The 11,867-nt window shown below is 45.8% G+C and overlaps 1 long non-coding RNA gene across 1 annotated transcript; it reads right to left on the reverse strand.

Annotated features, from left to right (window-relative positions):
• Positions 1 to 244: 244 nt before the first annotated feature.
• LOC114007212 (uncharacterized) lies at positions 245 to 6,953 on the reverse strand. Its single transcript, XR_003548835.1, has 3 exons — positions 6,877 to 6,953; positions 2,078 to 2,215; positions 245 to 276 (listed from the first exon to the last, which is right to left on the reverse strand). It is a non-coding gene; the product is annotated as an uncharacterized LOC114007212 (long non-coding RNA).
• Positions 6,954 to 11,867: the final 4,914 nt, after the last annotated feature.

Genomic DNA, 11,867 nt, shown 5'->3' on the forward strand with positions numbered 1-11,867 from the left:
CTGAAAAATTATCCTAAGAAGCCCAAATTCAACATTGTGATTTTATAAATAAATATTATTCTTGTTGGGCAAAGGAAGAAAGAAAAGAGAAAAGAGTGGTATCCAAAGGGGAAAAGAGTGTAGGAAAGGAAATTCGGGGGGAAACAGAGAGGTAGGACATTTGTGGGTCACAGCTATGATTCCTTACTTGTCGATGAGGATGTGTATGGTGGTCTCAGCTGGGCCGGACTGAGGTGTGTATCGTGCTGGGTAAAGTGTCTTCACAATCTAAATGATCTGTAGCAATTAAATGTATAAATAATTAAAATTAATAAATTTTTAAACATTCTAAATGGGAAAAAAAAAAAGAATACTAAGGGGCTGGCAGGGGGGGTGATAGTTAAAGGCGCTGGATGGCCAACCACAGTTCGAGTTCCAGACCTGGCGGCTTGAATTCTCACTTTACCTTTCTTTCTCTCTCTGTCTCTCTCTGGTCAAATTAAAAAATAATAATAACAAATGGAATTAAATAAATAAATAACCCTTTTAAAAAGAAAGACTGGTACAAAGAAAGAGAACGGAACGCAGAATCGACGGGGACGGGTCAGGTACTACCAGCCGACAGAGGAGCGCCATTCGGCTCACCCCACCTTTAGGCCGGCCCCTAAAACTTCTGCTCCAAAACTAGTTTGGACTTAATGCAGAGGGGAACAGGGAGCCCTTTAAGAAGGCATGGAGGGTCAGGTGGTGGCGCAGGGGTGCAGCAGTGAAATGCACGCTCTGTGAGGCCGAGCCCAGGAGAAGGGCTGCGTCTGCATCTGGACACTCCCTGCTTGCACAGGCACACGCGTGCCCAGGCCCAGAGCTGGCGAGGCTGGGGCGGACCGCAGCATCAAAACCCTGTCGGGGTTGCTGTCTCTGTCTCACTTACTCATGGAAATAAATAAGCTTAAAGAAAGAAAGAAAGAAAGACAGAAAGACAGAAAGAGAAAAAAGAAAAGAAAAGAAGCCACTACAGCCTCCCAGAGCGGCAGCGGCTCCCCACCTCCACTTCTCAGCCCAAGGAGCCCGGGAAAGGCACTGGGTTTGTCATGGGAGGATCCCAGTGGGCAGGCCTGGTGAGGATGAATCACCGGGAGCCACAGATGCTATCTGGAGCACTGCCAAGGGCTCGGTGCCCCCGCCAGCACCTGGCGCCCTGCACAGTTGCTCTCCTTCCTGGTCTAGCTGCCAGGAGACAGGCGGAACAGGAACCAGGTCTCTTGGCCCCTGGTAACCACTGATCACAGGGAACTGGAAGGGAGAGCCACCTCCTTCCCAGCTCGGGCAAGCAGGGCAGGGCAGACCTTATGGAATTTGCCAAATGAATCACCTGGCCAGTTATTTGACAGGAAGTTCCCAAGAAGTTTGTGGGTTTAAGTTCTAGATTCTTTGAGGGGAAAAAGAAAAAAGAAAAAAAACAGACAGATACCTACAGCTCTACACAACTGCATGGCCTCTGGATTACTTTCTCAGTCTATCTGACTCTTCTGGAGACCCTGACAGCCTCCATCCACACAAGCCCTATAAAGAACAAGTGTTGAGCCCGTACATGGCAATGGTGGTTAAGGAACTGGATTCCCATGTGGCCAGTCATGGGTCGGTCAGGTTCCAGACCTAGGAGCTTGCTTTCTTACTTTCTCTTTGTCTCTCTCTGGTGAGCACACTTGCCCTATGACAAATTTAAAAATAATAATAACAAGGGCCAGCAGATGGCATAGAGGTTAGAGCACTGGACTCTCACATGGCTGACCGTGGTTCAAGGCTTAGACCTGGTGACCTTGAAAATCACACTGGGTGTGTGTACCTGTGTTCCCAAAATCCCAGAGGAGAATGAAGGAGAAGGGATTGCGGCGTAGCCATCCCCACTGAGGAGGGCGATTTCTTATTTTCCCTCTTAGTGTCTCTGTCTCTGTCTCTTTCTCTCTCTGGCATCCATGAATGCCCTACGGCAAAAACAAAAACCCTCTAAAAATAATAACAATAAATAAATAATTCTTAAAGAATTAAGTGCAGAGGGGACGACATCAAACCCACCAAATGTTGCTAGATGCATTACCAGAAATGTAAGGACGTGTCCGCGTAACAGCCTCGCGCTGCTCTGGTGAAGAAGGAAGAGGGTCCGCAGGGAGAAGCTGCCGCTCTCCATCCTTCTGCCGTCTTGTCACGGGCCCTTGTGGGAGAGCCAAGGCCGTGCCTGTGTGATTCAGGAAGACAGGGCACGAAGCACCTTCCATCAGCAGACACTTCCTGAATACGAGGAAGGCTCTGGAGGGCTGCAGGGACGACGGTGGCACTCTCGAGGAGCTTAACTCCAGTAGGAGAGACATGTGCACAGACCCATTAAACACACAGAGCCCACGGAATGTGAGGGAGGACAACCTCTGGCTTGATGAGAGTCAGGGAGGGATTCGTGAATGTGCCTTGGAGCACAGTTTCCAGAATGGAAGACACAGGTGTGAAGGATTGACCCATTTTTCTGTAAGGATGTGGGGACATAAAACTGGAAAGGGGTGGGGCCAGCAGGTGGCATAGTGTTTAAGCTCTGGACTCCCATGTGGTTGAATGCAGTTCGAGTTCCAGACCTGGAGGCTTAAAACACACCAGGCACGTGTGTGTATGCCTAAAATCCCGAGGGGAGAATGGAAGAGAAAGGACTGCAGTGTGGCCAACTCCCCAGGGGGATGAGTTCTGGCTTTCTGTCTCTGTCTCTCTGGCAAGTAGAGGCACTCTACTTACAAAAATCTCTCAAAAAACAAAACAAACAAACAAACAAAAAACCACAAAGGGGCACAGCCACAGTAGCACAGCGGTAGGTGGCCCTGCTGTGTGATACTGGAGGCGCATGTAGAAAGCCTAGGTAAGATCCAAGGCAACCTGAACGCCCTGGGACGGGCACACCTATGATCTTGGCTGGCTGGGAGACTAGGGAGAGGACTGTGGCATGGCCAGATCCAGTCACGGACACTTTCCTGTCTCCCCATCTCTCTCCTATGAAATTAAAAACTGGAAAACCATGTGGGCTTTGAACATGGAGTACCTTAAATGACAAGCTTAAGAGCTTGGGCTTGATCCTGTGAGTGTGGGGAACCCACTGAAGACTCAACAGGGTAACAACAGGGTGACGGTGGTGATGAAATGAGCTTCAAGAAGTTTAGTCTAATATTTGGTTGCGTGGAGGAGGATCGAAAGGGGAGAAAACAGAGGGAGAGGTGAGTGTTTTAGTCCACGTGGGAGTGATGAAGGTCTAAACCAGGGTGGTAACAGTGGGACAGAAAAGGAAAAAGGTGTGTATATTAGAGAGATGCCTGAACAGAGCCCAGATAGTCACTGGATGTGAGAAAAAGAGGGAGAGAAAAGGATACAGATGACTCAGATACTAGGAGCCACTAGGGGTAAATGTGTTTTTCCAACCATGAAAATGATTTAAAGCAGTCTGCCTGCCATAACAGCAGCTGCATTAGTAGGCATATGGACATCAGGAGAAAGATTTGGGAGCAGTCCTCCCTGTGAGCTGAGAGCCCATCTAGATGACCAGAACACAGTTGAAAATGCTTATGTGAGTGATCGGAGCCACAAAGAGCTATTCACAAGCCATCCACAATACTTTGAGAACTGTGGGTCATGGCAATGGAAAGCAGCATCTGAAGACTGACGTGAAGCGAATGGAAGAAACAGAAATGAGGGACCAGCAGGTAGCGTAGCAGATTACATCACTGGACTCCCACATGACCAACCACGGTTCAAGTCCCAGACCTAGTGGCTTGAAAATCACGCCGGGCACATATGCAAGTGTGCCCCAATCTGGGAGGAGGGTGGAGAAGGGATTGTGGTGTGGCCATCCCCCCAGAGGGGTGATTTCTCACTTTCCTTCTCATTGTCTCCGTCTCTTTCTCTGGTGAGCACAGGTACCTAAGACCAAAACCTATCAAAAAGAAAAGAAACCAATAAAATGAGGAAGAACAAAAAAGATAGGAAGTTCATTTCATCACCACTGTCACTGAGTCCCAATCATATGCTGTGTTATCTGTAAAGTATTTTTATTGTTTTACAGATGAGAAAATTGAATCTTGGGTTAGTCAACCAGACAACCAAGATCTCCACCTCAGAAACTCAGGTTATTCTCCGCAAATCCATCTCCCTCACATCTCACGGTCAAATGCAATATGCCTCGTTAATTCGACCTTCTCATCTTCCTTGACTATTCCCTTCTTCAAATGTTACTTTAGGAACTTACATTGTGAGACCCTCAATTTTCCCCTACCTAGGCAGTAGCTTTCTATCTCCAAATCTCAGAAACAATAAGATTTGTGCAATAAAAACTTTCAATGAGACATCATTGAAAAAAATAAAAGAAAACCTAAATAAATACCTAAATAAATAATTTCATATTCATGAACTAAAAGGGTTAATATTGGTAACATGGCCTTACTCAAATTGATCTTCAGACTCAATACAATCCTTATCAAAATATTGGCTTTTTTTTTTTTTTTTTTGGTATAAATTGACAAGCTAGGGGCCAGCAAGTGGCGTGGTGGTTAAGGTGCTAGACTCCCACATGGCTGACCACAGTTTGAGTCCTGGACCTGGCGGGTTGCTCTCTCTCTCATGCACATGCCCTATAGCAAATTAAATAATAACAATTAAAAATAAATATTTTTTAAAAAAGAAAAGAAATTGACAAGCTAATTCTAAAATTCACATGAACATGCAAGGGAACCAGAAACTCCAACTAATTTTGTAAAAGAAGAGTAAAGTTAAGGGACTCACACTTCTTGATTTTTGTTTTATTTTGTTTTTCTTCTTCTTTTTCTTTATTTTTGCTAGACGGCTTGTATGCTCACCAGAGAGAAAGACAAGTTGAGAACACATCCCCTATTGGGGCTGGCCATGCCACAATCCCTTCTCCTCCATTTGTCCCCTCAGGACTTTGGGCACACATGCACATGTGCCAGACATGTTCTTCAAGCAACCAGTTCCCGGACTGGAACCACACAGTCAGCCACATGGTACCAGCCACTCTACCCACCACGCTCCATGTGGTCCCCTAATTTCAAAATTTACTACAAAGCTCAGTATCCAGAACTGTGTGCTGTTGACATAAAGATAGGTTATAGACCAATGGAGTAGGGGTGAGAGTCCAGAGATAAACCCTTACATTTAGGCCAATTGATCTTCAATGAAGAGGACAAGACAATTCAATGGGAGAAAGAGTAGCCTTTTCAACAAATGATGCTGAGAAACTGGATATCCATGTGCAAAAAAAACAAAAAACAAAAAACCCTTGCCTTCCACCTCCTACTATATCCAAGAAAAGTATTCAAAATGGATCATGTATGTAAATGTAAAAAAAAGTAGAAACTATAAAACTTAGAAGAGAGCATGAAAGTACATTTTTATAGCCTTGCATTAGGCAAAGATATTTTTTTATATGACGCCAAAGTCGAAAGTGACAAAAAATAAATTGCACTTCATCAAAGTTTTTCAATTTTGTTTTTCAAAAGACATCAGCAAGAAGGTGAAAAAACAGCCTACAGAAGATTTGCAACTCATCTATCTTACACAGAACTTGTATCTGAACACAGAAAGAACACTTTCAACTTAGCAATGAAGAGACAAATAAGCCAGCTTTGGTGGTGCAGCAGTAACACATGCTGTGTGAGGCCGAAGCCACATGGGAAGTCCTGCGTTCACATCCTGGTCTCCTAGCACATGCTGGGCACACATAATGCCCGGGACTGGGCTGGCTGAAGCTGGGGGTTTGAAGACCCTGAGGTTTGAAGACCCTGTTGAGGGTGCCTGTTGTCTGCACGCATGCATGCATGTGTGTATAGTGTCTCATGAAACAGATAAATGTCTGAAAACGCACAAAACATTTTCTAAAAATGAGCCAAGGAGATATTTTTCCGAAGAAGACACGCAAATGGCCATTCAGGACATAAAATGATGTGCTGTAATGGGTCAGGAGAGAAATACACATCAAAACCACCACTTCAAATCTATTAAGATAGCTGGAATTTTTCAAAAGACAGGCATCAGTGAAAACGTGAAGAAACTGGAACCTTCAGGGACCAACAGAGGTCATAATGGTCAAGCTGCTGCATTCTCATGTAGTTGACTGTAGTTCGAGTCCCAGACTCATAATAGGCACATGTGTGTGCATACCCAAAATCCCAAGAAGAGAATGGAGGAGAAGGGATTGAGGTGTGGCCATCCCCTCTAGGGGGTGACTTCTCACTTTCTGTCTCTGGTGAGCGCACGTGCCCTATAACAAAAAAATATCTCCAAAGGGGGGGAGGGGCTGGCAAGTGGCACAGTGGTTAAGGGCACTGGACTCCCATATGACTGAACACAGTTCAAGTCCTGGACCTGGCAGCTTGTTTTCTCACTTTCCCTCTCTCTCTCAATCTGTTCCTCTCTGATCAAATTAAAACATAAGTAAATAAATAAATAAAGTTAAATAAAATAATTCTTTAAAAGGAAAAAGAAATTGGAACCTTCACAGACTTCTGGTGGGATTATAAAATGGTGAAGCCACTTTGGAAAATGGTGGCTCCTCAAAATGTTCAGTCTAGATTTACCACGTGACCCGGCTAGCCACACCTGAGGATACAGCCAAGAGGATTAAAAACATGTTCACACAAAACCGTATACATGAATGTGTACAGAAGCATTGTTCAAAATAGCCAAAAAGTGGGAATAACCAACTGAAGAATGAATAAACAAAATATGGAATAGCCATAAAGAGGAATAAAGATGAACACATGCTACAACATAAATGCAGCTTCGTCCCATGGTACTTAGAGGTCACTGAGTAACAAGACAGAGAGGTCAGTGCCACAAGATGACTTTTCTTACCTGCAGTTCCTGAGAGGAGGAGCACGCCACGCCATGCAGAGCCATGTGGGGCACCGCCTTTGGTCAGGAGGCAGAAGGGCAAAGGAAAAGCCAGAACAGAATGCCCTTGTGTTTTCTGCAGAAAGGGCAAGCCAGGACATGGTAAACAGTTTAGGGTGGCCAGTTGGAACGATTCTGGCAAGCTCTGGGCCATAGGGACTGTCCCTAGGCCTCTGGTTCCTGTCCCTGGATTGATTTAAGGCAGGAAATACTGACTTGGTGTGTACATTTGATAAAAGAGATGGTTGGGGGGGTGTGCTCTGGATTAAACAGTCTGCATATGAAAGGTGCTTTCTGGGCCAGCCCTTTGTTCTGAGAATTGGCTGGCCTTGGAAGGGGCAGTCTCTTGAGGCTACAAATGACAGAGCAGCAAGAACACAGAAAATAAGGTGGTGTGGTGGTTAAGGTATTGGACTCTCATATGGCTGACTATGGTTCGAGTCCTGGACCCATTTGCTTGAAAAATCACACCAAGTACATGTGCGTGTGTGCCCAAGATCCTGAGAAGAGACTGAAGGAGAAGAGATTTTGGTGTGTCCATCCCCCAGGGGGTGATTTCTCACGTTTTCTCTCTCTGCCTGTTTCTCGCCCATGAGTACATGTAACCTATGGCAAAAATCCAAAACCAAACAAACGAACTCACAACGTAAAAGCCAGAGATGACACAACACTAAAACATGTCCTGGCACATGGGAAGATTCCTGGTTCAAGTCCAGAGACTTCCCTGAATATGCCAGGCACATACTTGCTCATGAACCAGGGCTGGCTGAGGCTGGAGAGGATCACGGCATCAAGACCCTGTCAGCTGTGTGTCTATCTGTGTCTCTTTTGGTCATGAAAAAAATATGTAAACTTTAAAAAAAGAAATATAGAAGATATAGTGAGTACAGTTGGCCCTTTGATAAATGAAGTAGAAAGTAAGAAAACACCTCCCAAGGAAGATGGCTACATTGCAATCCCTTTGCCATTCTCCTCTCAGGATTTGGCATGCATGCATACGTGCCCAGCATGTTTTTCAAGTCTCTGTGCACAGGACTCAAACCCCGCAGTCAGCCAAGTGGGATCCAGTGCCTTAACCACCACACCACCAGCTCACCCAGGATCTAGATGTGTCTTGATGCCTAATGACTAGAAAACATTTCAAGCAGCTTACTGAACCATGGCCACTAAGAAAGTTCTGTGGGTAGCAGATTTTCTGGGACTGAGTGAGAAAATTAGGTGTATTATTGGGTCATTGGAAAAACCATAATATATTTTTCTAACGCAAAAATACGTTATGACTTTTCTGATATCCTAATAAATCAGGACATCCTAGAGATCTCTGGGCAATTTAATATTAATAAAGAGTTAGAAAAAAAAAGCTTAAACCAGAAATAAATGCAAGGGATCTTCAAAAAAGTTCATATGCATGGGCTTCTTTTTGGGGTACCAAATTATTTTTCCACGAACTTTTCGAACTCTCCTTGTATAGTCATTTGTAGGCATTAGGAAAATATGGAAAAAGTGAAATTTCTGAAGAAAATACTAGAACTAGGGACCAGCAGTTGGCATAATGGCTATGTCGCTGGACTCCCATGTAGTCAGCTGTGGTTCTAGTCCTGAACCTGGTAGCTTAAACTCAAGCCGGGCGTGTGTGCGTGCGTGCTCAAGATCCTGAGAGGAGAAAGGAGGAGAAGGGATTGCAGTGTGGCCATCCCCCTGGGGGGTGATTTCTCACTTTCTGTCTCTGTGTCTCTCTCTTTCTGGCAAGCACGTGCCCTATAGCAAAAACCTCTCCAAGAAAAGAAAAGAAAAGAAAAGAAAAGAAAAGAAAAAACGAAGAGTACTAGAACTAGAAAATTAAACATTTGCTGGGGCCGGCCAGTCACATGGTGGTTACGGTGCTGGATTCCCGCATGGCCAGTCACGGTCTGTCTTGGACCTGGTGGCTTGCTTTCTCACTTTCTCTCTTGCTCACTCACTCTCTCTCTGGTCAAATGAAATAATAATAATCATAATAAATACATTTTTTAAAAAAAGAAAATTAAACATTTACTAAATCCTCCCTCCTATCTGCCAGGCATGTACCAGTGGATTTTCTTACATGAGTAAAAAGCAGTCCTGACTTTCTAGAGTTTTGCAGATTGGTGACAAGGTTGAAAAGAGTCTGAGCGAGATTCTCTAGAACAGTGTGGTCTAGAAGAGTTTTCTTGGAATTGAGGATTAGGAGGAAAAGGGGAAATCAAAGTGAAGTTGAAAGAATGATAAAGAGGCTGGATGGTGGGTCAGGGAAGCACAACGCCCTGCAAGGCTGAGGCACGTGGAAAGCTTCCAGGTCCGTGCTGAGACCTCCCGAAGTACTCCGGGCACACGCGTGCCCATGATCTGGGGCTGGCTGAAGCTGAGGCGGGCTGTGGTGCCAAGACCCTGTTGGGGGCCTGCTCCACGGTGCAGCGATAACGTGCTGCTTGAGCAGTCGGACCCCACACAACAACCACAGTTTGAATCCCCAGCCTGTGAGCCTGAAACACTTGGCACAAGATCTGACGAGCTGGAGGGCTGGAGGAAGGGGAGCGTGGGGTCAGATCCCATGGAGGTGCTCGTTTCTCTCTTGCTCTCAGTGTGCACACATGTGCTCTATCATGAATAAAAAGAAAAACAATATCTTAAAGGTTTTTGCCAGAAGGCACATGTGCTCACTGAAAAGTGAGAGGGAAAAGTGAGAAATTACACCCCCAAGGAAGGTGGCTACACCACAATCTCTTCTCCTTCAGTCTTCTTCTCAGGATTTGGGGCACACACGCACGCCCACCCACTCGGCATGATGTTCAAGCCACTGGGTACAGGACTCAAACCACGGTCAGCCATGTGGAAGTTCAAAACCTTGAACACTACGCCATCTGCTGGCCTGAAAATATTTGTTTTTAAAGAATTATTTTATTTGACTTTATTTATTTACTTGGTTTTATTTGACCAGAGAGGGACAGAGTGAGAGAGAGAGGGGGAAAGTGAGAAAGCAAGCCTCCAGGTCTGGGACTCAAATCGCAATCTTTAACCACCCTTAACTACAACACCACCTGCTGGCCCCGAAAAATAATTTTTTTAAAGGACTGTGGAGGGTGCCATATCTAGGCATTTCTCTCCTTGTCTTTTTTGCTCATGAGAGAAATAAATGAATCAGCTTAAAAAAAAAAAAAACGCATGAGAAGGTAGCCAACAATTTCAAAAGTAAAAATCGGAAACTGCCAGATTGGATCAGAAAGCAAGAGCAGAGGAAGTCATTTCAATAAAAATGTAAGATTAGAGGCCTAAATCTTAAAGGCTTTGAAGATTTAGAAAAGGAAAGATGGAAGTGGTCTTCAAATTTATTGAAAGAAAAAATACACCTGTGCTGCTTCAGTGGCAGAAATTAGATTTTCCCCCGAGAGGACAGGAAACCTTCTCACGGCTCACGCTGTGCAGTGATGGAATGACCTCCCAGCAGACAGCACTCTGGGGCTGGAAGAGAACAACCTGCCAGTGCAAGGCAGTGACCAGCTGGTATGGGGAAGGAGGGAGAGGAAGCTCTCTGTGAGCGCTCAACTCTGTAATTCCAGGCCAGATCCCAAGGTCTGTGGAAGGACAGTAGATGAACAGAAAATGGGGTTTGCAGGAGACCACCCATTTGTAGAACCCCTTCAGTCCATGGAAGAAGGGATCCAGGACGCCTGAGGGCGTCTCCTTTCCCGCTGCCTCAGTTCAGAGGCTTGGAGACCTGAACACCAAAGAACAAGCGTGAAGAGAAGGTAAGTAAAGGGAGCATGGAGCACTGGCAGCTGGATCTCACAAGGTTGACTGCGGTTCAAATCCTGGCACTGGCGGCTTGAAAGACATGCTGGATACATGTGCGTGGGTGGTGGGGGGGTGGGGGGTCTGCTCCCTTCTTTTGTCTCTCTAGAGCGCACCCTCTGGCAATGAAAAGAAAACAAACACAGGCAGCAGGATGTAGGTGGAGACATCTATTCCTCAGAGCCTTCCGCCAAGGCCGAGAAGAGGGATTCAGAGACAGAGCCCCCTCCACATGGAGGATCTTCAGATAATCTCCATCTTTGGTAAACCAGGCAGGCAGGTTACCAACAGTGATGGATGTGGGGTAGGTGCTGAGAATTTATAAGCACCATGAGATAAAGCCCAGGTTGCATTTCTTGGGGCTGGGGAGAGCTGCCCGTGGTGTCTTTGGAACTTTGTCTCCCCCTGCTGAGCCAAGCGGTATGACGGGAAAGGGGCTGACAGAGAACTGCTGGTGGGGGTGGGGGGACAGCCAGGTTGACACAACAATGAGAACTGCCCCGAACCCTGCAGTAGGAAGTGACCTGGGAAAAGTTACACGGACATGCTGGTTAAGGGTGCTGGACTCCCACAAGGTCAACCACGATTCAAGTCCTGGACCTGGTGGCTTGCTTTCTCGCTTTCCCTTTCCTCTCCTCTTAAAATTAAAAAATAAAGTAATTCTTTAAAAAAAGTTTTAAAAAAAGTTACACAGCTGTGAAAAAGCCAAAGGCCAGATGTATACACAAGTCACTCCTACCCCCGGGCCACTCTTGCAGGTCTGGTCTCTGGAAGGTTCTTCTTCTTCTTCCTTTTTTTTTGTATAGGGTATGTGCGCTCACCAGTGAGAGATGGGAGTGGGGGGAAGGTTGGGAAGGAGAAACTGCCCCCTCCCCAGCAGGGGGGCCATTCAGTAATCCTTCTCTTCCATTCTCCTCTCGGGATTTCGGGCACACACACACGCACCCAGCACTTAGTCTGCCATGTAAGATCCAGCACTTTAACCTCTGCCCCACCTGCTGGCCTGGCTCTCTTAACCACCGATCTGAGCTCTTTATCAAAAGCTTGTTTCAATGGCTTCTGGTTGCAACAACTGGCGTGTAAGTACTATTTCGTAATGAAAATCGACTGCAATGCTGTTAGGTTCCTGAAACTTCCTCTGCTGA

The sequence above is a fragment of the Tupaia chinensis genome, unplaced genomic scaffold (genome assembly GCF_000334495.1).
Source record: "Tupaia chinensis unplaced genomic scaffold, TupChi_1.0 Scaffold000140_1, whole genome shotgun sequence".
In the NCBI taxonomy this organism is placed as follows: domain Eukaryota; kingdom Metazoa; phylum Chordata; class Mammalia; order Scandentia; family Tupaiidae; genus Tupaia; species Tupaia belangeri.